This window comes from Macaca nemestrina, chromosome 12 (assembly GCF_043159975.1).
Source record: "Macaca nemestrina isolate mMacNem1 chromosome 12, mMacNem.hap1, whole genome shotgun sequence".
NCBI classification, from domain to species: Eukaryota; Metazoa; Chordata; class Mammalia; order Primates; family Cercopithecidae; genus Macaca; species Macaca nemestrina.
This window is the reverse complement of record NC_092136.1, coordinates 126,845,429-126,873,355: the sequence shown is the minus strand read 5'-3', so window position 1 is coordinate 126,873,355 and position 27,927 is coordinate 126,845,429. Positions and strand designations below refer to the sequence as shown.

General features: G+C 39.1%; 1 long non-coding RNA gene across 1 annotated transcript; it reads left to right on the top strand.

Moving 5' to 3' along the window:
- The first annotated feature begins 1,440 nt into the window (after window positions 1-1,440).
- LOC139357382 (uncharacterized) lies at window positions 1,441-27,686 on the top strand. The gene is made up of 3 exons (XR_011610368.1): window positions 1,441-1,580; window positions 17,958-18,148; window positions 27,529-27,686. It is a non-coding gene; the product is annotated as an uncharacterized lncRNA (long non-coding RNA).
- Window positions 27,687-27,927: the final 241 nt, after the last annotated feature.

The window sequence follows — 27,927 nt, the reverse complement described above, 5'->3', positions numbered from 1 at the left end:
GCAAGTGCCATACCACAAGGCAAATAAAGTTTAAGAGAAAAGTAGGATTTTAGGAGAATGCTGGAATGAGGTGTGGGAAGTTAGTTCTATGTGGAATTCCACGTGGGTGAGTAGGACTATGATTTGTACACTGGGAGCTCTGAGGAAGAAAGTTTCAAGAGGAAAACAGCAGTAGCATCAGGTAAAAGCTCTATGAGGACAAAATTAACCTATTTTACAAATTTTTGTCAGGGTGATGGTATATACTCTTGAGGTTCTTATTGGGTCAATACCCAAAACATTATCCAGGAGAGGTTACCCTCTGTCGTTTATATAATTAAACTCCAGTCTTACTTTGTAGGAAAAACAATATGTGAAGTGCCCAGCAATCACAGTTCTTAAATAAATATTAATGGACGAGGAGGGGAGAAAGAAATAGAGATAGCAATGGTGTTTGGCCTTAGGACATCATGCAGAACCCACCTCTTTAGTTTCAATATCCCCAATGGACTAGATACTAGTTTTGCTGCATTGATTGCTGTTTCATAATATAAAATTTAATTATCTCTATTATTTTACAATAAGCTTTTCTGCCTTGGGGCCTCTGGCACAAGGTACAGTTAGTAACAAATCTAATAAATAAAGAAATAAAACACTTCATTTCCTTTTCAGAAGGAAGCTGTGTTTTGCTCTATATCTTGGAGCTTAAGGGAATTCACTTTAGCTTTCTCAAATATATTTGTTCTTTGGCTCAGATGGGGCAAAGACATCTTCTAGAAGATATATTTCAGGAAAGCTTCCATTCTGGAACTCTGAGAGTCTCAGTCGTGGGAACTATTGTGCTCCTTCCAACAGGGATGGAAGTAAACATGCATCTCCACACAAGCCCTCAAGGGCTGTTTCTTACTCTTCATGCATTTATTACTGGATTTCCCCTCATTACATTTATGTAGCCCAAGAAGCACAGAATTAAAAGCCCAGACTCTGATAAATACTTCACCCACTTACACTTTGTTTACCCAATTGTTTTCTTTTGAGTGAAGATTTCAACGTTAGACAAATGCAGGTTAGCAAATACAAAACACAGCTTTTGAGAAGTTAAAAAAAAAAGTGCTATTAAGAATGTAATTGAAGTCAAGCACTAAGCAATGACCTAGTCTGAAGAGAAAGAGATGAGATGTATTTATTACTGAACTAGCTGGGCTTTGAGCAATATGTAGTAAAGGGTCTGCCATTCAAATATATACTGTAGTTCTCAATATCATGTATTTAATAAGTTATTTTAAAAGCATAAATTATGTATATTCTTTAGGTCTGGTGCTACTGAAGATACAAAGAAATCTGAAACAAACACTTTGCCTTCAAAGGACTAATTAAGAAAGAGTAAATATAAGAAAAGATGCAAAATTGTATTACAAAGCAGAAAAATAAAATGTTCTGTCAAAGGCTATGACACAGGGATTGGGAAGATTTCATGAAAGAGATGATACTTACAATTAGCCTAGAGAAAGGAATGATCTACAATTACATGTATCAACAGGAATGAATAGTGAACGTAACACTGAACGAAGAAGCAATTCCAAGGAAAATATTCAATACAGGTATAGTCTACTTTATAATTTTCAAAAATCAAAATATGTTGTTTAGAATATATGTTAGTCCATTTTCATGCTGCTGATAAAGACATACCTGAGACTGGGTAATTTATAAAGAAAAAGAGGTTTAATGGACTCATAGTTCCACATGGCTGGTGAGGCCTCACAATCATGACAGAAAGTGAAAGGCACATTGTACATGGCAGCTGGCAAGAGAGAATGAGAGCCAAGTGAAAGGGGAAACCCTTTATGAAACTACAAGATTTCATGAGACTTATTCACGACCATGAGAACAGTATGAGGGAACAACCCCTATGATTCAATTATCTCCCACTGGGTCCCTCCCACAACATGTGGGCATTATGAGAGCTATAATTCAAGATGAGATTTTGGTAGGGGACACAGCCAAACCATATCATTCTGCCCCTGGCCCATCCAAAATATCATGTCCTCACATTTCAAAACCAATCATGCCTTCCAACAGCCCCCAAAAGTCTTAATTCATATCAGCATTAACTCAGAAGTCCACAGTCCAAAGTCTTATCTGAGACAAGGCAAGATCCTTCCAGCTATGAGCCTGTAAAATCAAAAGCAAGTTAGTTATTTCCTAGATACAATGGGGATACAGACATTGGATAAAAACACCCATTCCAAATGCGAGAAATTGGTGAAAACAAAGGGGCTACAGGCGGCTCCATGCAAGTCTAAAACCCAGCAGGGCAATCAAATCTTAAAGCTACAAAAGGATCTCCTTTGACTCCAGGTCTCACATCCAGGTCACACTGATGCAAGAGGTACGTTCCCATGGTCTTGGGCAGCTCTACCCTTGTGGCTTTGCAGGGTACAGCCTCTCTCCCAACTGCTTTCACAGCCTGGTGTTGAGTGGCTGCAGCCTTTCCAGGTGTATGGTTCAAGGTATCAGTGGATCTACAAATTCTGGGGTCTGGAAGATGGTGACCCTCTTCTCACAGCTCCACTAAGCAGTGCCCCAGAAGGGACTCTGTGTGGGGGCTTCAACCCCACATTTCCCTTCTGCACTGACCTAGCAAAAATTCTCCATGAGGGCCCTGCCCCTGCAGCAAACATACGCCTGGACATTCAGGCATTTCTATATATCTTCTGAAATCTAGGCGGAGTTTCCCAAACCTCAATTCTTGACTTCTGTTCACCCGCAGGCTCAACACCATGTGGAAGCTACCAAGGCTTGGGGCTTGCACCCTCTGAAGCCATGGCCTGAGCTGTACCTTGGCCCCTCTTCACCATGGTTAGAGTGGCTGGGATGCAGGGCATCAATTCCCTAGCCTGCACACAGCAGGGGGGTCCTGTGGTGGGAGGAGCTGCTGCAAACATCTCTGATATGCCCTGGAGACATTTTTCCCATTGTCTTGGATTAATATTTGGCTCCCTGTTACTTATGAAAATTTCTGCAGCTGGCTTGAATTTCTCCTCAGAAACTGGGTTTTTCTTTTCTATTGCATTATCAGGCTACACATTTTCCAAACTTTTATGCTCTGTTTCCCTTTTAAAACTGAATGCTTTTAATGGCACCCAAGTCACCTCTTGAATGCTTTGCTGCTTAGAAATATTTTCTGCCAGATACTCTAAATCATCTCCCTCAAGTTCAAAGTTCCACTAATCTCTAGGGCAGGGGCAAAATGCCACCAATCTCTTTGCTAAAACATAAGCAAGAGCAAGAGTCACCTTTACTCCTATTCCCAACAAATTCCTCATCTCTATCTGAGACCACCTAAACCTGGATTTCATTGTCCATATCATTTCAGCAGTTTTGTTTTGTTTTGTTTTGTTTTTGAGACAGAGTCTTGCTCTGTCCCCCAAGCTGGAATGCAGGGGCATGGTCTCTGCTCACTACAACCTCCACCTCCTGGGCTCAAGCGATTCTCATGCCTCAGCCTCCCAAGTAGCTGGGACTACAGGTGCGCAGCACCACGCCTCGCTAATATTTTCTATTTTAGTAGAGCTAGTGTTTCATCATGTTGACCAGGGTTATCTTGAACTCCTGATCTCAGGCAATCTACCCACCTTGGCTTCCTAAAATGCTAAGCTTACAGGTGTGGGCCACTGTGCCTGGCCCATTATCTTATCAGCGTTTTGGCCAAAGCCATTCAACAAGTCTCTAGGAAGTTCCAAACCATCCCACACTTTCCTATTTTCTTGTGAGCCCTCCAAACTGTTCCAACCTCTGCTTGTTACCCAGTTCCAAAGTCGCTTCCACATTTTTGGGTATCTTTACAACAGCACCTCACTCTACCAGTACGAATTTACTGTATTACTCTGTTTTCGGGCTGCTGATAAAGACATATCCAAGACTGGGTAATTTATAAAGAAAAAGAGGTTTGGGCAGGGTGCAGTGGCTCACCCCTGTAATCCCAGCACTTTGGGAAGACGAGGCGAGTGGATCACGAGGTCAGGAGATAGAGACCATCCTGGTTAACATGGTGAAACCCCGTTTCTTTTTTTTTTTTCTTTTTCTTTTTTCTTTTTTATTATACTTTAAGTTCTAGGGTACATGTGCACAACGTGCAGGTTTGTTATATATGTATACATGTGCCATGTTGGTGTGCTGCACCCATCAACGTGTCAGCACCCATCAACTCGTCATTTACATCAGGTATAACTCTCAATGCCATCCCTCCCCCCTCTCCACAATAGGCCCCGGTGTGTGACCTTCCCCTTCCCATGTCCAAGTGATCTCATTGTTCAATTCCCACCTATAAGTGAGAACATGCAGTGTTTGGTTTTCTGTTCTTGCCATAGTTTGCTGAGAATGATGGTTTCCAGCTGCATCCATGTCCCTACAAAGGACACGAACTCATCCTTTTTTATGGCTGCATAGTTTCTACTAAAAATACAAAAAATTAGCCGGGCGTGGTGGCGGGAGCCTGTAGTCCCAGGTACCTGGGGGCTGAGGCAGGAGAATGGCATGAACCCGGGAGGCGGAGCCTGCAGTGAGCCGAGATCGCGCCACTGCACTCCAGCCTGGTTGAAAGAGTGAGACTCCGCCTAAAAAAAAAGAAAAGAAAAGAAAAAAAGAAAAAGAAGTTTAGTGGACTCATAGTTTCCACATAACTGGGGAGGCCTCACAATTTTGGCAAAAGGCAAAAGGCATGTCTTACATGGGAGCAGGCAAGAGAGAATGAGAACCAAGCGAAAGGGGAAAACCCTTATTGAACCATCGGATCTCATGAGACTTATTGACTACCGTGAGAATAGTATGGAGAAACTGCCCCCATGATTCAGTTATCTCCCACCCAGTCCCTCCCACAGCATGTGAGGATTATGGGAGCTACAAGTTAAGATGAGGTTTGGTGGGGGACACAGTCAAACCATATCAGAATACATACACAGACGAAATTAGAAAAAGAAGAAGGAGAAGGAGAAGGAGGGGAAGGGGAAGAAGAAGAAGGAGAAGGAGAAGGAGGGGAAGGGGAAGAAGAAGAAGGAGAAGAAAAGAGATGATTATCACAAAAATCAAAAAGTATTATTTTAACTCTGGGGAGAGGCAACAAGATTGGGTTTGAGACCCACAGCAATGACTTGTAGAGAACTGACAATCATGTATTCTTAATTACGCTGATGGTTAGTGGGTTCTGCTTTATAATTACCCCTTACATTGTATATAACTCTATATATGTATGTAAACTACATATATATGTGTGTGCGCTTTATGTAGACTCTTCTGTATGTATGATATATTCAAAAATAAAAAGGTTAAAATATACACATAATTAAATTTTAAAAATAATATTATAAAATGAAAAATCATTGGCCATTGTAAAGATCAAGCTATTTGGGACAATGATATTATATCATAACTCTATTAGGTCTATATAATAAAATGAAATTGAATTGAAAAATAATAATGTAATCAATTCATATTTTAGCATGAGAGTATGAGCATTAACACCTAAACAAAGGTCAACAGAGATTTTAAAAATAGAGAGAGTGATTCTGAAGCTTTGAGGATGGACAAAGCATATTAGAGTTTTTCTTAAGTCACAAAAAATCCACCAACTATCATAATAAAAAAGAGATAAAGTTTTAGGGCTACATCATGAAGCCAAGAGATCTAAATACAGTCAGATCCTAAAATGGCGACCTACACAGTTTGTTTTTCTCTGTCTCGGAATCTCTGCATCTACAGAATGAGACTTAAGCTATCTTGGTTTAAGCTCCAAATCTTTGAGTACAGCACCCTGGTATATATGCAGGATATTCACATCCTTATCCAATCAATTATGGCATGAGTATGCTATCCAAAAGTAGCTTTCATTTTTGAAAACCTTATTTATTTCTCATGTACCCCAATCTCTCAACTATTCAGCCTCATCCCTTTAAATGATCTTCACCTCTATTATGCTTCAACTATCCACAGGATGATCACCCACTAATTGCTAGAAACTCTTGGCCCTCAATAATTTTTGTAAGCAAATCCTGAGAACATGTCATTAAAACATATTTTTTTTCCATTGTTATCTAGCAGTACTAGTTGACATATCCATCTATAAAAGGCAAATGTCAGCATGCTTTCTTCAAGATGTATCATAAGCTATTTTCTTTCAGTGAATGGAAGTGTTTGACAGAAAAACACCTTTGTAAGCAAAGCTTAAGAATATGTTATTAGAACATGTTTCTCTCTTCACTGGTACCTATTAGGACAAGTTGACATAGGAGGTTATAAAAAGCAAGTATAATCAGGCTTTTTAAGATCTGTAAATGTAAGGAGTACAAATGCAGTTTGTTGACATGAATATACATGTAGTGGTGAAGTCTGAATTGTTAGTGTTGCCATCACAATGTACATTTTACCCATTAAGTATTTCTGATCCCTCACACCCCTTCTATGCTCTTCCAAGTCTCCAATGTCCACTCTTCCATACTCTTTGTCCATATGTACACATTATTAAGCTCCCACTTATAGTTGAGAACATGTGGTATTCAACTTTCTGTTTCTGAGTTGTTTTACTTAAGATGATAGCCTCCAGTTCCATCCATGTTGCTGCAAAAGACATGATTTCATTCTTTTTATTGCTGAATAGTATTCCATTGTGTACATACACCACATTTTTAATCCAATCATCCATTGATGGAAACTTAGGTCGATTCCATATCTTTGCTATTGTGAATAGTGCTATAATGAACATTCAAGTACAGATATCTTTTTAATAAAATGATTTCTTTTTCTTGGGTAAGATTTCCAGTAGCAAGGTTACTGAATTGCATGGTAGTTCTACTTTTAATTTGAAAAAACTCCATACTGTTTTCCATAGAGTTGAACTAATTTACATTCCCACCAACAGTATAAAAACATTCTCTTTTCTCCGCATCTTCGCCAACATCTGTTATATTATTTACTTTTTAATAATAGTCATTCTGATTTGTGAAAAAGGATATCTCACTGTGGTTTTAATTTGCATTTCTCTGGCAATTAGTCCGGTTCAGCATTTTTTATATAGGCATTGTCCATTTCTCTGTCTTCTGTTGGAAAACATCTATTCACATCCTTTGCCCACTTTTTAATTGGGTGATCTTTGAGGTTGTGTTGTTGAGTTATTTGAGTTCCTTGTGTATTCTGGATATCAGTCACCTGTTGGATGCATAATGTGCAAATATTTTGTCCTATTCTGTCAATTGTCTGTGAACTCTTATTTCTTTTGCCACGCACCTTTGTAGTATAAAGTCCCACTTGTCTATTTTTGTTTATGTTGCTTGTGTTTTTGAGTTTTAGTTATGAACTATTTGCCTAGACCAATGTCCAGAAGAGTTTTCCCTAGGTTTTCTTTAGTATTCTTTATAGCTTCAGGTTGTCCTTTCCCCAGTGTATGTTTTCATTGACTTTGTTAAGTATCAATTGTCTATAAATATGTGGCTTTATTTCTGGGTTCTCTATTCTGTTCCATGGACCTACATGTCTATTTTTATACCAGTACTATGCTGTCGTGGTTACTGGAGCCTCGTAGAGTAATTTGAGGTCAGGTAATGTGATGCCCCCAGCTTTGTTCTTTTTGCTTAGGATTGCTTTGGCAATTTGGGCTCCTTTTTGGTTTCATATAATTTTTAGAATTGTATTTTCTAATTCTGTAAAAAGTAATATTGATATTTTGATAGGGATTGTATTGAATCTGTAGATTGCTTTTGGAAGTAAGGTCATTTTAACAATGTTAATTCTTCCAATCCATGAGCATAGGATGTTTTCCCATTTGTTTTGTGTCATTCACATTTTTTTCAAATCAGTGTTTTGTAGTTTTTCTTGTATAGAATATTCAGCTCCTTGGTTAAATATATTCCTAGGTTTTTTTTTGTAGTTATTGTAAATGTAATGGCCATTTTGATTTGGTTCTCTACTTGATTGTTATTGATGTATTGACATGTTACAAATTTTTGTGTATTAATTTTGTATCTTGAAAATTTACTGAATTCATTTGTCAAATCTAAAAGTTAGAGGAGTCTTTCGGGTTTTCTAGGTATAAGATTATATTTTCAGCAAATGAATAATTTTACTCTCTCTTTTCTAATTTGAATGTCTTTCTTTCTTTCTTTTTTTTTTTTTTTTTTTTTTTGAGACGGAGTCTCGCTCTGTCACCCAGGCTGGAGTGCAGTGGCCGGATCTCAGCTCACTGCAAGCTCCGCCTCCCGGGTTCACGCCATTCTCCTGCCTCAGCCTCCCGAGTAGCTGGGACTACAGGCGCCTGCCACCTCGCCTGGCTAAGTTTTTTTTGTATTTTTAGTAGAGACGGGGTTTCACTGTGTTAGCCAGGATGGTGTTGATCTCCTGACCTTGTGATCCGCCCGTCTCGGCCTCCCAAAGTGCTGGGATTACAGGCTTGAGCCACCGCGCCCGGCTCTTTCTTTCTTTTTTTAATCTGATTGCTCTGGCTAGAACTTCTAGTACTATGTTGAATAAGAGTGGGGAAAGTGGGCATCTTTGTCATCTTCTAGTTCTTAGGGGGATTGATTTCAAATTTTCCACATTTGATATGATAATGACTGTGGATATGTTGTATGACCTTTATTATTTTGAGGTATGTTTCTTCTATCCCTAGTTTGTTGAGGGTTTTTATCATGAAAGGCTAAATTTTATCAAATGAATATTCAGCATCTGTCAAGATGATCAGACAGATTTTCACCTTCATTCTGTCTGTGGAATTAATCACATTTATTGATTTGTGTATGTTGAACCATCTTTGCATTCCTGAAGTAAAACCTACTTAATTGTATTATCTTTTTGATATACTACTAAATACAGTTTGCTAGTATTTTGTTGAGGATTTTTGCAACTATGTTTATCAGGGTAATTGTTTTATAGTTTTTCTTGTGTTCTTATATGGCTTTGGTATAAGATTTTATTTTCAGTGAACAGAGGTAATGTGACTTATTCCTTTACAGTTTGGATGACTTTTATTTCTTTCTCTAGCCTGACTGCTGGGATTAGAACGTTCAATATTATCTTGACTAGCAGTGGTGCAAGTGGGAAATTGGGGTGATAATGACTTTATAAAATGAGTTAGGGAGAATTCCCTCCTTCTTGACTTTTTGAAAAAAAATTCAGGAGGATTGATATTAGCTCCTTTTTGTTCATTTGGTAGAATTTGGCTGTGAATCTATCTGGTCATGGTTGTTTTTGTTGTTGTTGAGAGATTTTTTAAATTACTGACTCGATGTTGCTACCCATTATTGGTATATTCAGAATTTCTAATTCATTCTATATCAATGCTGGGAGATTGCATGTTTTCAGGAATTTATCCAGTTCCTTTCCATTTTCTCAATTGTGAGCATATAGTTGTTCATAGTAGTCTTTTGTGGTTATAATATTTCCTTTTTCATTTCTTATTATGTTTATTTGGATCTTCTCTCTTTTTGGTTATTCTAGCTAGCAGTTTATTAATTTTGCTTATCTTTTCAAGGAAACTTTCTGCTTTGTTGCTCCTTTGGTTTTTTTTTTTTTTTTTTTTGTCTCAATTTTATTTAGTTCTACTCTAACCTTTGTTATCACTTTTCTTCTGCTAACTTTGAGTTTGGGTGGTTATTGTTTTTCTACTTCCTTGACATGTGACATAGGTTGTTAATTTGCCATTTTTCTGTATTTTTTTATGTAAGCATTTAACACTATAAGTTTACCTCTTAGCACTACTTTTGCTGTATCCCAGAGGTTTTGATATATTATGTTTCCATTTTCATTCATTTCAAATTTTTTAAATTTTCCATCTTAATTTTGTCATTGACTCAAAGATCTTTCAGGAGTGTATTGTTTAATACATATATTTTTATAATTTTATAAGTTTTTCTTGGTATTGACTTCAAGTTTTATTTCACTATAGTCTGAGAAGATACTTGATATAATTTAAATTTTTAAAAACCATGCTCTATCTTGGAGAAGGTTCTGTGTACTGTTGAGAAGAATATATATTATGTGATTGTTTCATAGAATGTTTGCTGTAAATAGGTCTATTTAGTCTTAAGTATAATTTAAGTCTAGTGTTTCTTTGTTGATTTTCTGTCTTGATGATCTGTCTACTGTTGTGAATGGAGTGCTGAAATCCCCACTTTAATTGTATTGCTCTCTATTTCTTTATTTATAGTATTTTTTAAATTAATCTGGGTGCATTGGTGTTGGGTGCATAAATATCTAGGATTGTTATATCCTCTTGTTGAATTAATTCCTTTACCATTATGTAATTACCTTCTTCATCTCTCTCTCTCTTTTTTAAAAAACTCCTGTTAGTTTAAAATCTGTTTTATCAATGTAAGTGTAGCTACTCCTGCTTACTTTTGGTTTTAATTTGCATGGAATATCTTTCCCACCTTTTCACATTCAGTCTATAAGTGTCTTTACCAGAAAGCTGAGTTTCTTGTAAGCAGCACACAGTTGGTTCATTTCTTTAAAAATCCATTCCACCATTCTATATATTTTTAGTATTGTATTTAATCCATTACATTCAAGGTTAATATTAATATGTGAGGTTTAATTCCTGTAATAATGTTAATTGTTACTGTTTTGTAGATTCATTGTTTCTCTTTTTTTTCTCTGTGTGTTTGTCTTTGTAGTTTGGTGGAGTTCTGTCATGTTACCACTCGATTTCTCTCTTTCTTCATTCTGTAATTATTTTATAAGACCTGTGAGTTTTACACTTTTGTGTATTTTTATAATGGCAATTTTAGACCTTTTATTTCCATGTTTACTACTCCTTTGAGCATTTCTTGTAGGGCTAGCCTACAAATTCTTCTTCGTTTATGAAGCTTATTCTGGCAAGAGATAAAATTCATGATTGGCAGTTGTTGTTTTTTTGCTTTAAGCACTTTGAAAATAGGATTCCAATCTCTTCTGCCTTGTAAGGTTTCTGCTGAAAAGTCTGTTGTTAGACTAATGAGGTTTCCTTTAGAGGTAGCTAGGTGCTTTTCTTTTGCTGATTTTTAAGATTTTTTCTTTATGTTGACTTTAGACAATGTGAGGACTATTTGTCATGGTGAAGGCTGGTTTGCAATGTATTTTCCTGGTGCTTATTGGGTCTCTTGTATCTGGATATAGAAATATTTTGATAGACTAGGGAAGTTTTCATCAATTATTTCTTAAAATAGGTTTTATACATTTTTACTTTTTCTTCTCACTCTGGAATACCCAATGACTTATATGTTTGGTCACTTTATGTAGTCCTATATTTCTCAAAAAAAAATAGAAGTTTCAAGGTACTCCCCTGTGACATAAATTGCATGGTTTCCCAGTAGGAATGTGTATTGTTCACTCTTTTGTGTTCTCTTTATTTTTGTCAGAGTGGATTATTATTAAAAAAAAAAAAAAGACTGTCTTCAAACTCCAAAGTCTCTTCTTCTGCTTGGTCTAAGGTTGAAGCTTTCAATTGTATTTTGTAATTCCTTCAATGAATTTCTCATTTCCAGAAAATCTGTTTTATTTTTTAAGATATCTCTTTATAAATTTTTTTGTTTATATTCTGAATTGATTATTGACTTTCTCATTTCTTTATATTGGTTTTCAGATTTCTCCTGAATATCACTGAGTTTGTTTAATGTCAATATTTTGAATTATTTATCCAGCATGTCAAAACTTTATTTTTGGTTAGGATACATTACTAGAGAATTACTGTATTCCTTTGCAGGTTACACATACATTGCTTTTTCTTTTTTCTTTTCTTTTTTGATGGAGTCTCACTCTGTCACCAGGTTGGGCTCACTGCCCTCCAACTCCCTGCTTCAAGCAATTCTGCTGACTCAGCTCCTGACTAGCTGAGATTACAGGCACACACCACCAGGCCCAGCTAATTTTTGTATTTTTAGTAGAGACAGGGTTTCACCATGTTGGCCAGGATGGTCTCAATCTCCTGACCTCATGATCCACCAGCCTCAGTCTCCCAAAGTGCTGGGATTACAGGTGTGAGCCACTGTGCCCGGCCCACATTGCTTTTTCATACTTTCAATACTATTATGTCTTCACATATGGAGAAACAGTCACTTCTTTTTTTTGAATTGACTTTCATTGGGGTGAGACTTTTTTCTTCTTGAGGCTGTGACTATAATATATGTTAAGTAGGGCCATTTAGGCTTTACTTCTGGGTGTGTTCCATGGTGAATACTCTGTGTGATTTCCTTAGTTACCAGTGGTCTTAGTGTTGAGTATGGTGGCTTTCTCAAATGCTGATTATACTGGCAGTGCAGGTGGATGAGCAAGCTTATGACCTCCTGGGTAGCTGGAGTGGTGTGGAGAATGGTGGCAGCAGAGGTCATGAGAAGCTTGTCTCCTTTCTAAGAGCTGTTTGCTTGTGTCAGCAGATGTTGTAATGGGCTCTGCAGGTTGACCTTCATGCCAGTAGGTGGTGCTTGCAAGTGAGAGAAAGCTGCAGTGGGTGATGACAGTAGGGTTTATGCTTGAGCCTTGCTAACCAGAAGAAGTATTTGGGAGTCCCAGGCAATGGGTTGGATGGTGGAACACTCAGTGGTCTGGGTCCCATGCTCTGCCTATGAGGCTAGAGGCAGTCAATCTGAGCAGGGCTGGGGTGGTGAAGCCTGCCTTCAGGTAGTTCAGTGCTGGGCACAAGTGCCAGCCCTGACCCGAGTCAGGGAGCAGTCCTCTGAGCCCTGGAGAAATGCCCCAGCAAGAAGCAAGGCAACTGCTGCTGTGCCCATCAAAACCACAGCTATTCTGCTCTTTTCCCATGAAGAAGGAGAACACCCAACTCCAGATCCCATGGCTGGAGCCTATGCCGTACTGTACTGTCCATTCTGGCCATGAGGGCTCCTCCCCTGCTCAAGTCCAGATCACAATCCCTAGCTCAAGATGCTAAAAACCATTGGCTTCCACCCCCACTAGCTGGCAGGTTCCTATATGGTTTGCATGAGCTAGAATCAGGAATTGCTTCCTTCTGTGGGAGCCCACGTCTGGGAGTATACGTGGGACACTTCCCAGTGCTGTTCCTTTTTACAGTCTCCCCAGCAGTCCACCCAGTTAAATCAAAGGCTTAGAAGGTTCAAGGTACTCCCTGTGACTTAAGTTGCATGGTTTCCCAGTAAGAATGTGTATTGTGGAAACTCTTTCTCTCCCTTTCCCCACTAGGGATTCACACATGGTTTTCAGCCAGAGTTCACCACAAAGGCTGTGCCCACCTTCTTTGATCCAGTATCTGAAGTTTTAGTTTATTTTTCCGTTGAACTCCCATGTTTCTTCTTGGATAAAAGTTCACAATGTGACTCTCTACACACTATTTTGCTATTAATATTTCCAAGTGGGTGAGGCATACTGACAAAACGTTTATTCTACCGTCGTGGAAAAAAGTAAAAAATAAAACTTCAATATTTTACGTTTAATAAATCATTTTTACGCCAATTTCCTATATTTCTATTTCTCCCATAGTGTCTCTCCTAGTTAATGTGCTCTTTGCCTTTATTGAGAATTCCTGTCGCTTTATTCCACTAATCCATTGTGTGCTTATGGAGCCACTTGCTGCTTCTACATGATTGGACCCTTAGCAAGCCATTTTACTTATCCTTCCTAGTGTCTTAGAATTCACATTCTTGAAGTTTTGTTACACTCATTTAGCTATTCCCAAACTTGGAAAAATGCTACTGTTTGTTTAGCAATACCCATTTCTGTATTGTGTGTTAATTTTGGGAGCCTACCTTTTAGGAATCTGACAGCCTTCATTCATCTTACCCTGTCTCTTTCCCTGTTGGCCCAAGTTGGCAGTGCTTCCGCTGACATAACATTCTCAAAAATCTTGTGGATTTTCCATGTATGCAATGAGGATTCACATTATTTAAAAAGAGGGTTCTTCACAGATCTTTCCTGTAAAATTCCATCTTTATTCCTTGCTTCTACTAAAATGGTTGAGTGGATCTATTTATTATATACCAAATATCTTCAGAAAAAGATTGTCCCACCACACTCTTGACCTTCTATTTAGGGCACACTTTCCTAACAGTGAATCTCCTAATTTTAGCATCTTTTTCAATCTTGATATATTGAGAAATTTCCAAATCATCAAATGCTGGTTCCTTGTGCTTACCAGTTCTTTCTTTGATTCATCTCTTTTCTTTCCCATTTTACTATAAGCAACACAGAGAAACCAGGCTGCACTTTCAACACTTTCTTTGAAAATGTTTTTAGCTAAAACTCTAAGTGTATCACTTACAAGTTTGCTTTTCACATAAGTGTAAGATATAATTCAGCCAAGTTTTCTGTCACCATATATCAAGGATGCCTTTCCTCTAGTTTCCAATCACATGTTTCTTATTTTCTACGAATCCCTTACCAGAATGTATTTAATGTTCTTATTTATAACAACATTAGATAGATAGATATATAGATAGATAGATGATAGATAGATAGATAGATAGATAGATAGAGCTATTCTCTAAGACTATAAGAAGCTTTCTCTACAGTGCTCCTAACTTTTTTCTGAGCCTTTAACAGATAATCGCCATATTTCTGCCAATTGTCTCTTCAAGGCAATTTAGACTTTTTCTATCATGCACCTCAAAATTTCTCCAGCCTCTAGCCATTACCCAATTACAAAGCCACTTTAAAATTTTTAGATATTTGTTACAGCAGCACCACACTTCCCACTACCAAAATCTGTATTGCGGTCCTAGGACTGGTGTAACAAATTACCACCAACTGGGTTGCTTAAACCAACAGAAATATATTATCTCACACTTCTGGAGGCCAGAAGTCTGAAATAAAGTGGTTGGCAGGACCATACCCCTCTAGAGTCTCTGGGAAACAATCTGTTCTATACCTCTTTCTTAGCTTTTGGTAGGTGCCAGCAATACTTGGCACTTCTTGGTGTGTAGCTGCATTACTTTAATCTTTGCCTCCATCTTCATATTGCCTTCTCCTCTGTGTATGTGTTTCATTTTGTTGGTCTGTTTTCTGTGTGTTTATCTCAAAATTCAAACTCACTTTGCCTCTCTATTATAAGGACGCATGTGACTGAATTTAGGGTCTATCCAGATAATTCATGTAAGTTCCTCCTTTCAAGATTGCTAACTTAATCACATCTTATGCTATATAAAGTAATGTTCATCTGTTTTGGGGATGTGGATATGGACATGTCTTTTGGGGGCCACTAATCAGCTCACTACAGATTAGATGGAATATATTTCTGAAGATAAAATTATAATCCTGCATATTGGAATCATGATACATTTGCATCTTTTTAAGGAAAAGCTGACCTTTAGTCTGTTTATCTTTTTATTTCCTCCTGGAAGACTTCCTACCTCTTTACTTAGAGCTAGTTCCAAAATCTTTTAAAATAATGATTCCTCAATTCCTGTACTGGAGCTTCCATGTTTATTATTTCTTCCATATTTCATATCACTTGAATATTACTTTCAGCACATGATCTTGCCTCATATTTCACAAGAAAAATCAAGTCCACTCAGTACAAGTTGCTTATGATTCTCTATTATCCATTACTTCAATTCATTAATAAGATACCAGAACTCTTATAAGTGTTTAGGATATATTTGTAAATTAAAATTTTTTTAAAAGTTAACAAAGTCACATGTCCATAAGGAGCTTACATTCTGACATGGGGGTAAAAACTAAACATAATAAATTGCTAACATATATGTTAAATGATGGTAAGTACTATGATAAAGAATAAAGGGCATGGGGGGTTCCTGGGGGCAGGAAAGAATAGGTATTAAAATGAGAGTTTTATGGGTCTATTGAGAAGGAGAAATTTTAGCAGGGAGATGATGGAATTAACTAGGTAGCTATCTAAGTCAAAACCATTCAGTCATTGGAAAGGAATAGAGCAAAGGTCCTGTCATGAAAGGATACCTGATGTCTTTAATAATCAACAAAGAAGCCGGTGTGACTGTAGGAGAATAAGTAAAGTGGAGAGTGGTGGTAGATGAATTAAGAAAGAGAAGAGGCATGCAGAGAAGGCAGATCAAGTTGAGTCTTTCAGCAATTGTAAGGACCTGGGCTTTTACCCTGACAGAAATGAGAAGCCATTCCAGAATTTTGAGAAAGGGATGACATGATCTGATACTAATTTTTAAAGGACCATCTGGTTGCTGAGTTAGAGTAGACTTTGGAGATGAGAAGGCAAGTGTAAAAGTAGGGAGACTGAGCCGGGCTTGGTGGCTCATGCCTGTAATCTCAGCACTTTGGGAGGCTGAGGCGGGCAGATCTCGAGGTCAAGAGATTGAGACCATCCTGGTCAACATGGTGAAACCCCATCTCTACTTAAAAAATTCAAAAATTAGCTGGGTGTGGTGGTGCATGCCTGTAGTTACAGCTACTGGGGAGGCTGAGGCAGGAGAATCCCTTGAACCCAGGAGGTGGAGGTTGCAGTGAGCTAAGATGGTACCACTGCATTCCAGCCTGGTGGCAGAGTGACACAAAACAAAACAAAAAAAAGAAGGGAGACTGGTTAGGAGGTAATCACAGTGAGTTAGGTGAGAGATGATGGCTGGGAACAGGTGGTAGCTATAAAGGAGTAAGAGGTAGCTGGATTCTGGATATGTTTTTACAGTAGAGCCAACAGAATTGCTGGTAAGGTATTGAAAAAAGAAGAGTTGATGATGACTTGAGCAGCTGGAAAGATGGAGTTATTCCCATCTGAGACTGAGAAGCTGAAGGTGAAGCGGATCTCAAAGTGGGTGGAGATTTGTAGTTTGCTTCTGGATGTAATAATTTTGAGGGGTCTGTTACACAGTCAAGTGGATAGGCTGAGGAGGTAGTTAGATATATGAATCTAGATATACAAGTCCTAAGTGTGGGAGAGAGTCCTGGACTGGAGCTTCCATATTTCTTATTTCTTCCACATTTCTTCCATATTTCATATCACTTGCATATTCCTCCTATGAGTCCTTTCTCCTCTCAAGACCCGGAGAATTAGTACTTTTCTCAGTTCTAACACATAAGCTATGCCCTTGATGCCATTCTTCCTATCTCTACACTAATTTGTTTACTTAGCTATTTTCTGCTTTCTTTTGAACCACAAAGCCTCTAGTTCTACTTTGGCTGTTTTATCTGTGCCTAGAATCAACTCAAGGCTTTTCTATCCAAATCCATCCCCTTCTACCTAAATTACATAGAAAGTTTAAAGTCTCTGTTATTCCTAATTTGTCCTCTTCCTTGACTGTGTCTGTCTCCTGTCTTGCAAGTTTCAAAATATGGAGAGCGTTGTTGTCTACGTTTGATGTCTCTCATTTCCCTGCCTGGATTGTAAAACAGTGCACCCATGAAGGACTTCCTGTAGTCCAAGATCACAGTTTCAGACACTGATTTTTTTAAACTGCCACCACACTATGAATATGACAAACAGTAGACAATCATCTCCTTTATCCAATGACAATCTTCCCACATTAGAAGGAAGACATAGGTGTGGTTCCAAGCAGCAGCAAGGTTAAAAAGGGATTTGATGCTTTAGAATTAACTGGAAGAATCGTACAGCCTCTCCTATTGCCTCCCTCTATTCCACCTACAGTAGCCTCCTTGATAACCTCAAATACTCCAAGCTCCAGCCTCAGTGCCTTTGAATGTTCTGTCCATTCTTTATGGCACTCTTCTCTCCCCAGACATCCCATAGTTCACTCTGTCACTTCACACAGGTCCTTGCTCAAATATGCATACAACAGAGAGGGCTTCTCCACCATTCTGTCTAAACTAGAAACTATCACTTCCCACCTTTTACCTGCCTTTCCCCCCTTCATCAGCATTTTAAATACCTGACATTTCATATAGTTGGGTGTTTGTTTTATCTGACTCTCCACACTGGAATGTAAACTCCATGAGAGGAGGGACATTGTCTCTTCTGTTTGCTGATGTGTTCCCAGCATTTGAAATAGGGCCTGACACGTAATACAGCATAATAACTATTTGCTACATGAATGTGCTTGCAGCTGAGGGATCCTGACAGATGTAACAGGTCTTGTGTCCAACAAGCTGGGAGAAAATCTGACCAATATACACCCTGAATTTCCTCCATCTTTGCTTTTCCCGATGGCCATTAGGACACTACATTGGATGACAACTGAAATGAAAAATCAGGGAGAACAGCAGGACTGAAAAGTAAAATTCCTTTTTACTTCAAGTAAGTCTTATAAAGGATCCAGAATTCCTAGTTTATCTGAGAGAGCACCTAAGGTGGGAATATCCATCATTCCTTCAAGGATACCTCAAACAAACAAACAAAAATCAAACAATCAAAAGCGGCTTGCAATGCATATGTAGATTCAGGATAAGTTTTGTTTTATCCACCTTTCCTGCCACACTATCGAAGAGGTAAGTAAGAGACAGTCTGACTTCGTTGAGCATGGGGAAGCTGTTTCAAAATTCAGATCTAATAAGAAAGGCAGCTCCAGTGTAGGGATGGAGAGGTTCTGAGGTTCACTAGAGGAAAGAGAATGGACAAGGATGGAGTTTAAATGAGAGAGATTAGGACAGACGAGGAGGAAAACTTGAGGGGTGTCTAAGAACCAAGATTATGAGAAGGTGAATGGAGAAGTCTCCTGCTAATGGATGTTATTTTCAACCTTCAGTTCCACATATAACAAAGACTCTCTAGGAGACTGTCTCTTTGCCCCCATGCCAAACTGCCCCTTCACTTCCTACCAGCATCACATAGAAGCCGCTGATGCATGTGGCTCATTTTCTTTGAGCTTTTATGAGGTTTTGGTTGGTAAGACCATCCCACTGTGTTCACATTCTGTTTACCTACAATGCCACTATATGGCATTCAGTCGAAGGGCATTTGAAAAGTGGAATGAAAAGAAATGAAAGCTTGTTCTCACCTTGAATCACATATCAGGAACTGAAATTAGATCCCACCCACTGAGAAGGGAGAGCCTGTGTCACCCAACAAAGCTCAGCCCCCTTGGCGCATCCAAAGTTTCACATCCCTGCCCCCTGGGCTTTGGCACCAGGGGTTCCACGGCTGTGCCCAGGATGAAAGCACTGTCCTCAGCTTGCTCTGAGGCAAAAACAGCCTGCTTTTAATTAGAAGCAGGAACCGTTGTTAGATTTCTATTTTTCTATCTTTTTTTTTTCTATGCTCGATGGCATGATGTGTGTTACATATTTAATTAAAGAGGATCTAATGAGTACTTCTAACCGCCCTGGGGTCAGAAGAGCCACTGCAGAGATTCATGCAAATGAGCCAGGCTTTATTGCTTCCCTAGTGAGCAGCAGTGATGTTGTCCAAAATGGCAGAGTCAGAGGGGAGCCCATCAGCTTCCCAACTTCCACAGGAAAAACCCGAGGGGAGGCAAACAAAGAGGCGGGGAGGAAAATTTGGAGGCTTTGTGTCTAGGCCCAGAAATAAGTCTAAATATATAATAGTGATAAGTCTAAACTTTTGAAATAAAGTGTACAAACAAACCAGTTGGGGCAATGGCCTAGACCAGACAACAGCCCAAAAGAATCAAGACTCAATACACAGGGACACACTTTTTGACATAGGAAGATAATTAGAAAAGAAGAGTGAAAAAAGGAGACATAAAACAAAATATGCTAGGTCACAAGTCATTTGAATTTTATTTTATGGGAAATGAGTCACTAAACGTGCTTGCTTCACCAGGCTCTAGTCTTTTTTTTTTTTTTTTCCTGAGACAGAGTCTGGATCTGTCACCAGACCGGAGTGCAGTGGTGTGATCTCAGCTCACTGCAACCTACGCCTCCCAGGTTCAAGCAATTCTCCTGCCTCAGCCTCCCAAGTAGCTGGGACTATAGGGGCACACCACCACGCTCAGCTAATTTTTGTATTTTTAGTAGAGACGGGGGTTTTACCACGTTGGCCAGATGGTCTTGATCTCTTGACCTCGTGATCTGCCTCCCCTGGCCTCCCAAAGTGCTGGGATTACAGCACACTCTATTCTTATACCTGTTATAGCACTTGCCTTGTGAGTTACCAACAGACATAGCTATATCCCCATTATAATCTGAACTGACTCCTCAGCACGGAGGACCTGGTATCTCTGTGCTCCCGTGACTCCTACTAACTCCTTCCATGATGCCAGGTATCCCACTATGTTGTAATTGCCTGTTGAGTTTCTGTCTACACTGCGTGAGTGTAGGTTGATTGAGTGCAAGGATTTTGTTCATTTTTTTTCTCCATTTTACTTTTGTTTTGTTCATGCCTAGTGTCTAGCACAGTGCCTGGAATATAATATGACCTCAATTAGTTATTATTGAATGAATGAACGATCCTAATGTAATCCGTTTGATTTGAGGCTATTCTCAGCATACCTAGGGCATCCAAAACAAAGGCACACTTCCAATTTGTCCCTGCAAGCACTAAAGAGTTGTTTAGACTTTTGCTGAGTCCACACTTTGGCAAATGGAGAATGACGTCATATTGCATATTATACCAGAAGACTTTTAAGAAACTGCCCTTTACCTAAGAGACAGAATAAGAATTTTAATGCATTGTCCTTTATTGGAATGCTATTTTGAAAATAAAATTTAAATATTAAAGACATTTTTGAGATAATTGGAAGATAATTGATATTAGATGAAATTCAGAAAGTATTTTTGTTAGATGAAAATGGAATTGAGTTATATAGAAGACTGTTTTATGGTGATTTTTAAATGTAGCTACGAATTCTTTCACAATCACATTGAAGAGGGGGATCTTTGTCCCTTCCCCTTGAATATGAGTATGTTTATGCCTACTTTGACTGTCAGGGTTCAGTGGAACTGAGATGCATGGCTTCCAAAGTGATACCAGAAAAGTCCATGCAGGTTCCATCTGGTTCTCCTAGAACATCCTTCTCTGAAAGTCCCTTTCTTAAGAGGCTCCCATTCTGAGCCCAAACACCACGATGTGAGATGCCTCCCTTTCACAACTGTGCCCAGGATGAGAGTAAAGGGAGGGGAAACATTTGACTATTCCAGTCCACAGGCCCAACTAAACCCAAAGTTTGAGCCATTCCTGAGCGTATTTGCTCACAGTCTTCCAGATAATTTCAGTCCCCAGACATGTGAATACTCCTGGCTGAAATTCCAGATAGTGGAATTTCTGGGGACAAGCCATTCCTCTGTGCATTCTTGATGCATAGAATGAGTGTAATGAAACAGTAGTTATTTTGTACCATTAAGTTTGGAGTGGTTTGTTAAACAGAAAAAGTAGCTAAAACTGTCCCCATGATATCTTTAACTTACTTTTAAATGGTTCCAAATAAATGTGGGTAAAGATAGCCAGATAGATAGGTTGAACTAATTCAATAGAACATTGATAATTGTCAAATCTAGATGCAAATATGTTGTTATTCGTTGAAATGTTTTTCCAACCATTCTGTAAACTTGAAAATTTTCATAACAAAGTTTTTGTTAGAGTACTTTTAAAAATCTTTCTTCCCCCACCCCCAAGTATTTTTTGTCACAGAAATCTACACTTATGACTCACGTATCTCTTTGATCTCTCAGAAATCTCTTTCTCCTGCTTCCCTCAGAGCCATGTCCTTGGGTGCCTATGACTTTCCCAGTGAAAGCAAGAAAAACTTTCTCTCTTCTTTGGTATCTGTTATTTTACAAGGCCGAGGGATTATTAAGAATGTAAATACTAATATTAATACATACTTTTTCGAATTAACAAAATAATTTTTAAAAATTTTAGAAACTACTATGATTAGTAAAACAGAATACTTTCATTAAATGTAATGTTTATTGGTAAAACTACAGCAAAAACTCCCAGCATTCAAAAGTTAAAATTTCCTGAAGCAGTACTACAGATTACTATTCTCGTGAAAAGATAGCAAAGCATGTTTTTAACTGATTACAAGGCAAATCAAAACCAAAAATAGGAGAAAATGATCTGATCAAAAATGTTTCTTTCTCTATCCTCTCAAACCCGTATTTCCCTTACTGCATGATTCACTCTTGATAGCCCAACAGAAATTCTTTCCTCCTTTATCAACCCCTGGTCACCTCCCCAAATAATTGTACCCTTTATCTCTTGAAGAGCCCTGCTCCCCTGAGGGGCAGAACCAGGGTGAACCTTGGAATCCCAATTCTGTTATAGACAAAATCCCTTATATCTTTGATACTTTCTTTAAGTACTCCTTCCCAGGTGGCCACATAAATTGAAAACTACTTTTCTCCTTGATAACACCACTTTCTTCCTATATATCCTTTCCAATAACATGAAGAAGAGGAAGAAGAAGAGGAAGAGGAGGAAGAAGAAAAAGAAGAAGAGGAAGAGGAAGAGGAAGAAGAAGAAGAAGAAGAAGAAGAAGAAGAAGAAGAAGAAGAAGAAGAAGAAGAAGAAGAAGAAGAAGAAGAGGGAGGAGGAGGAGGAGGAGAGGGGGAGGGGGAAGGGGAGGAGAAGGGGAAAGAGGGGGACAGGGAGGGGGAGGAGAAAGAAGGAGAAGGAGAAATAGAAGAAAAAATAGAAGCAACAGCAGAAGCAGCAGCAAGCTACTTTTCACTGAGAACATACCATATAGTGGGTTTTATACTAGTCTCCTTTAATAATTATTTTAATCAATCATCACAGCAATCCCATGAGGTGAGTTCACCATTATTGCTACTTTAGAGATAAAGAGACTGAGCATAGGGTTACTGAATCGCTTATCCATGGCCACCCAGCTGTGAAGTGACAGAAACAGCATAGAAACCAGGTAGTCTGATGAAGAACCCATGCTTGTAACCATTATACACATTGTCTTCCTCAGAGATCTCTCCTAATAAGCTCTATTTCTCCACTCTACCACCCCGATCCTGGACACCCAGAACCAGAAGGGATCAGATTGTGCACACTACAGCATCCAGAACAGTGTCCCTCACCATCCCCAGACATCTGCTGCTACTTGAGGCTCATATCATAATGTCCTCACCATCAACCTAGCTCCAGGACACTCACAGCTTCTCCCTTGATATCAGCATGTGAATTCCATTATGCTTCTGCCATCTTTCTCTGAACTTGTATGCCAACATTTATTCTGATGATCTCATAACTCTCTAGCACCTTCAGAGACTCCCTAATCTATCTACCATCACAGCCACACATCACCACCACTCAGGTTCTTGAACTTGCAACCACTTTTTAAAAATGATTTCTCTCTTCTTACTCTTTACTTCTCCTTCACTACCACTTCTATTGAACTGGATTTCTTTCCTAGCCATAAGTTCCAGTAACCATGCCATTCCTTATTCTCTTGTAACTCCATTCCTGGTTCATTCTTCTTCCTACTCACCTTAATGTTATATGTAGTCATTTCACCACCACCTTCCAATACCTCACTTTCTGTGACATTTTCTTCTTGATAGTTCTCAACTTTAGTAAACTATCCTTTGCTTTTTCTATTTGCCCTCCAAGGCTGTAAAATGCAACTAGGGAATTGCATGAAAACATGTTTAATTTTTGTTAGCCATTTTGCTAAAAGGTTAACAAGTCATTTGAATTGAACTCAGCTGACCTTTCCATCTCATCTTAACCTCATCACCTCCTTATCTCATATCACCTCCACATTTCATTCTCCCTGGTAGTTGCCTATGTTTCTATTTCCTCATCCATCCAGCCCACCCATTTTCTCGCCCATCTCATCCCACACATCTCACTCCCAGGTGATCCTGAAAATTATGTACTTGACCTGCCATGAGCCTAGAATGCCTTTCTTTGTTCACTCTCTCATTCAAAGCTCGTAAACAGAAGCAGTCCATGATTCCTCTTAAAACAAAGCTCACCACCTAGGTTGTTTTCCTACCACTTTCTCCTTTCACAAAGATCTTGCTGTATCAAAAATCCCCCCACCCTTTGTCTCATAGCTTGAGACATTCTCTCTGCTTTAGCTGTTTTGCTTTATGTACGAACATATTTCTATCTCTCTTTACCTATAAAATAAAATTCCCTTTTGCTGTCTTTCTTATCTATCTCTGGTTATTTTTAAACTGCTACCTAGCCCCTCAAAAAAGTTGTGTGCCCCCTCAGTGAAGAAAACTGCATTCCTTTCCTAACCATCCATTAACTCTTTGCAAGATAGCTTCCTCTTATCAATCTCTCCGAATGGTTCTCCCAAGGATGCCGGTGATCTCTACATCACTAAGCCAGCAATTGTTTATTAGCCCTCATTCTCTGATTTTCTAAAGAATGTGAAATCTTTCGTTATTCTCTTTCTCATGAAATTTTATCCCACATGGGTCTCTTGTTCTCTTTCTTTCTTCTCTTTCTTTGTAATTCCTCTTTCTCAAAAAAAGACTCTTGAGGTCTTTTATCAACTGGTTCCATTAGATCCCTTGCTTTTTCTAAGCTCCTGCAAATTGGCACCTCTATGCAAATTTACATGCAAATGCATATTTTCAGCCTCTTCCTACTTTCCCTGGATCTCCATTCTGGAATTGCCAAAGTGCTCCCGGATATCTCCATAAACTGCACACAATTTAAGACCCAACATCGAAACCTGGGCCCCCAAACAAAGTTTTTACCATAACTAGCTGATTGCTGTGTTTGAGACCACACATTCCTCAGCACAATAAAGCACCAAGTTCACAAATTTTGCTTTGGCACTCCCACTCCTACTGAATTCTCTCATTAGCCCTCTACCTGGACGTCAATAGCACATACAGTGCAGCTGTCATCATAGCACTACTCTGCTCAAGAGCCTTCAAAGGCTCTTTACTGCTACCACATCAAACCCAACATTTTTGAACTGACTGTCAATTTCTTCCATGTCTTATGTACCCTAATTTTTCAGCATTATCTCATCTTTTATTGTGCACTTATTCGCTTACCTGATAGACCAGCGTTTGAAAGTTTAAATTATATGAAAACAGTGTGTGAACATCGTTTATAAAACAATGGTGTCTATTGCAACATACCTCTAAATATTCTACAGGAGAGGGTAGCGATTAAAGGCATGGGTACTATCGTCATAATAAAGCGGTTTAGAGTCCTAGTTCAGCCCATTTGGAAGGTGTATGCCCTGGGAAAATTATATAATCTCTCTAAGCCTCAATTTTCTCATCTATAAAATGGGTGCTTTTAAGAATTAAATGAAATAGTGCAAGCAAAGCGCTGCCCACAGTACCTAGCATGTAAGTAATAGTTTAAATATTTACTGTTTTTGCCGTGTCAAATTGTTTTACAATAGTATCTTTGCTACTTTAATCTGGGCCCCACCCAGAGCTGGCCTCATCCCAAACCAACTGCATAAGCAAGCAATGCATTTCTATAACAGAGAATTGGGACTGAGTCTCATCAGCCAGTGTTCTATTGTCTTTGGTTGGAAGAAACTAGCCATGTAATTTATAATCTCTCACTTTTCTGGAGGTCACTTAATTTGATGAGTCCAAAACCAATAAAACCAGAAAATGAGCATCTGAATGTTCTGAGCAGCGAAATAGAAGTCCAAGGTAGCTCCCTTGCTCAGTGGAGGTTTTTCCATTGGTGTTCTCTGTTCTAACTCTTTAACCCCCAACCAGCTGACCAGGTTCCTTCTGAATGGGAATCAAGTATCTGAGTTCTAGTTCTGAATATACCAGGAGATCTGTGTGTGACCAGGTTGAAGTAAATAAATTTTCTGGGCTTAAGTTTTCTTATGTGTAAAATTTTAAAAAAAGAAAATTAGAAGAATTTCCCCCACTCTCACCTAAAATCCCCAGGAATGGCACATGTTAGGTACTCAGCAAACAATGTACTCAGTGAATAAATAGCTGCTATGAGGCCAGATGAGTTATTAAGAGCAATCACCCTTCAAAATATGAAACAATAATTTAAATCTATATCACACGTTATTAAAAACCAGATGATAAGTACCCCGAACGCCTAGGTTCAAAGGATTTAAGCATTTCACGACACCTCTTCATCTTCCCAAAGCCCTCAGCCTCTCATAAAAGCCTTTCCTAAACTCTTTATGGCAGTAATGTGCAGAAAAAAGCAGGGCAGCCATCTGAGTGAGCCGGTCTCTGTACATTGCCAGCACTTGGGGATCTAACTAAATATCAATAATTTCTCCAGGATGCCTGTTACTCATTCCGTTTAGCATTTGATGAGATTATAGAGCGAGGGAGGTCCGTGATGCAGCGAGAGCTTCTGGCCCCTGTCACCTGGTCTGTCTGCTCCTTATGTAACCCCAGCCTGCAAGCAGGCCCAGAGGTGCCTCCCTGGCACGCAAGCCCCTGAGCTCGCTCCGATTGGCTCCAGAAGTCTCGGCCCTCTCGGCTGAGAGGCAATGACTGAGGTAAACCTTGGCACCACAAACCCCACAGCCATAAATTTCACTTACATCTAGTAAAACACAGGCATCCAATTAAACCCATAATCCTATAAACTTGCCAGCAATCAAGTTCACAGTTTAAAATGAAGACGGACAGGTGCACTCAATCAATACCATCGAGGTTACAGCCTGCATTTTGTAGGCTGCTCCGGTGTTGAATCTTCCGTTGTTCTTGTTGCTGTTTGTTTTCTGCCTGGGAGGAAATAACTCTTCTGTTACATTGCCCTGTGCATTGGAGTGCAGCTAAACCCTGAGGCCGGCCAGATGTGGAATGTGCAAGAGCAGAGAGGCCCTTCCTTGGTGTGGTCCTGCTCTGCACCCAACTCCATGCCCCCCAGCCTGGAGGGCCACTCTCTGGCCAGACCAATGACTTAGACTCCAGTTGCCTCTAAGGTATAAAGGTAATTTTCTCAGCCTGGGATGGGGATCTCTGCCCCAGGGGCATCTGACTTTTCCATGGATTTCCTTGACCCTCTAGCCGCCATCATGGGCTGCTACCCGCCGGGAACAATTTACCCTGTGTTGGATTGCTATGGTTATCCAATTTACAGGGGAGTTGATGTAAAGATTAACATTTGAAAGAGTATTTTTAAAAAGTTCATCGGTTAACATTTCAACAGGCAACAGGCCCCTGAAACTACAAGGGGAGAAGCTGTGCATGACTCCCAGCAGCTTTCCCCAGATGCATCTACAGTCTCCGCATCCTCCGCCATCTCCTTTATTGACTCCATGCTTCTCTCATTCTTTCCCTTCTGCATGACTGTCACTCTCTTCCCCTTCCTCTATAGATATCTTCTTTGTTTGCTCTCACTCTTTATTGACTTGACCAACACATAAGCAACATCTACTCTGTGTATGCCTGTATTTGCATCGTCCCTTTTCTCCCTCCACCCCTGCCCAACATAACCTAACCTCGCCTGATTATTAAATGAAAGTGAAGTCATAGCTTTATTTTCAACAGTATCACATTTTTAATAAGAAGAAAGTGTCTATACATGCCTCTCCATACATTTCCTTGATGATGAATTATCTCTCAAAATTTTTCTTATCTCTCATCAATTGAAATAAAGATTCATAATGGAAAATGTAAATGATCAGTAAAGGAAAACACATCTAAGAAACAGACCAGATCTGACCTTTGCTAGAATCAAAAGAGATTTTGGTGGCTAATGACTTTTTTGTCTGCAAATTCTAAACGACGTTCCTAGTCGGGCTTTCTGACTATTGGCTTCCCTGATGTGGATGTTCTCTGTTGGCTTAGGTATCAGGGCCCAGCATTTGCCAAGTCTTGTTCATTATCCTGGGGGCCTGAGTCATTACAACATACAGAAGAAATGTTCCTGGCAGAATGCAAGTCTGATATCTGCAAGTAACAACATCAAAGAGATAGGAAGGCACTGGAAGAAATCCAAGCCTATTTCTCATGTAAGCGTCTATGTTTCTCTTGTCCACAGTTCAGGCAATTCTTGAAGTTGAGGTTAAAAAAAGTGGTTAAGTGGCATAAAAGTGACTGCTAAGAAAATCCAATCACGTAGCAATATTCTGTCTTAAAATATCATACAACTCACACTCATTAAAAAATTATGTATATTCTCATACCAACATGATGTTGCTGAACCATGATCCTCACTGGTTAGATCCTCACGCTGGAAGATAACAC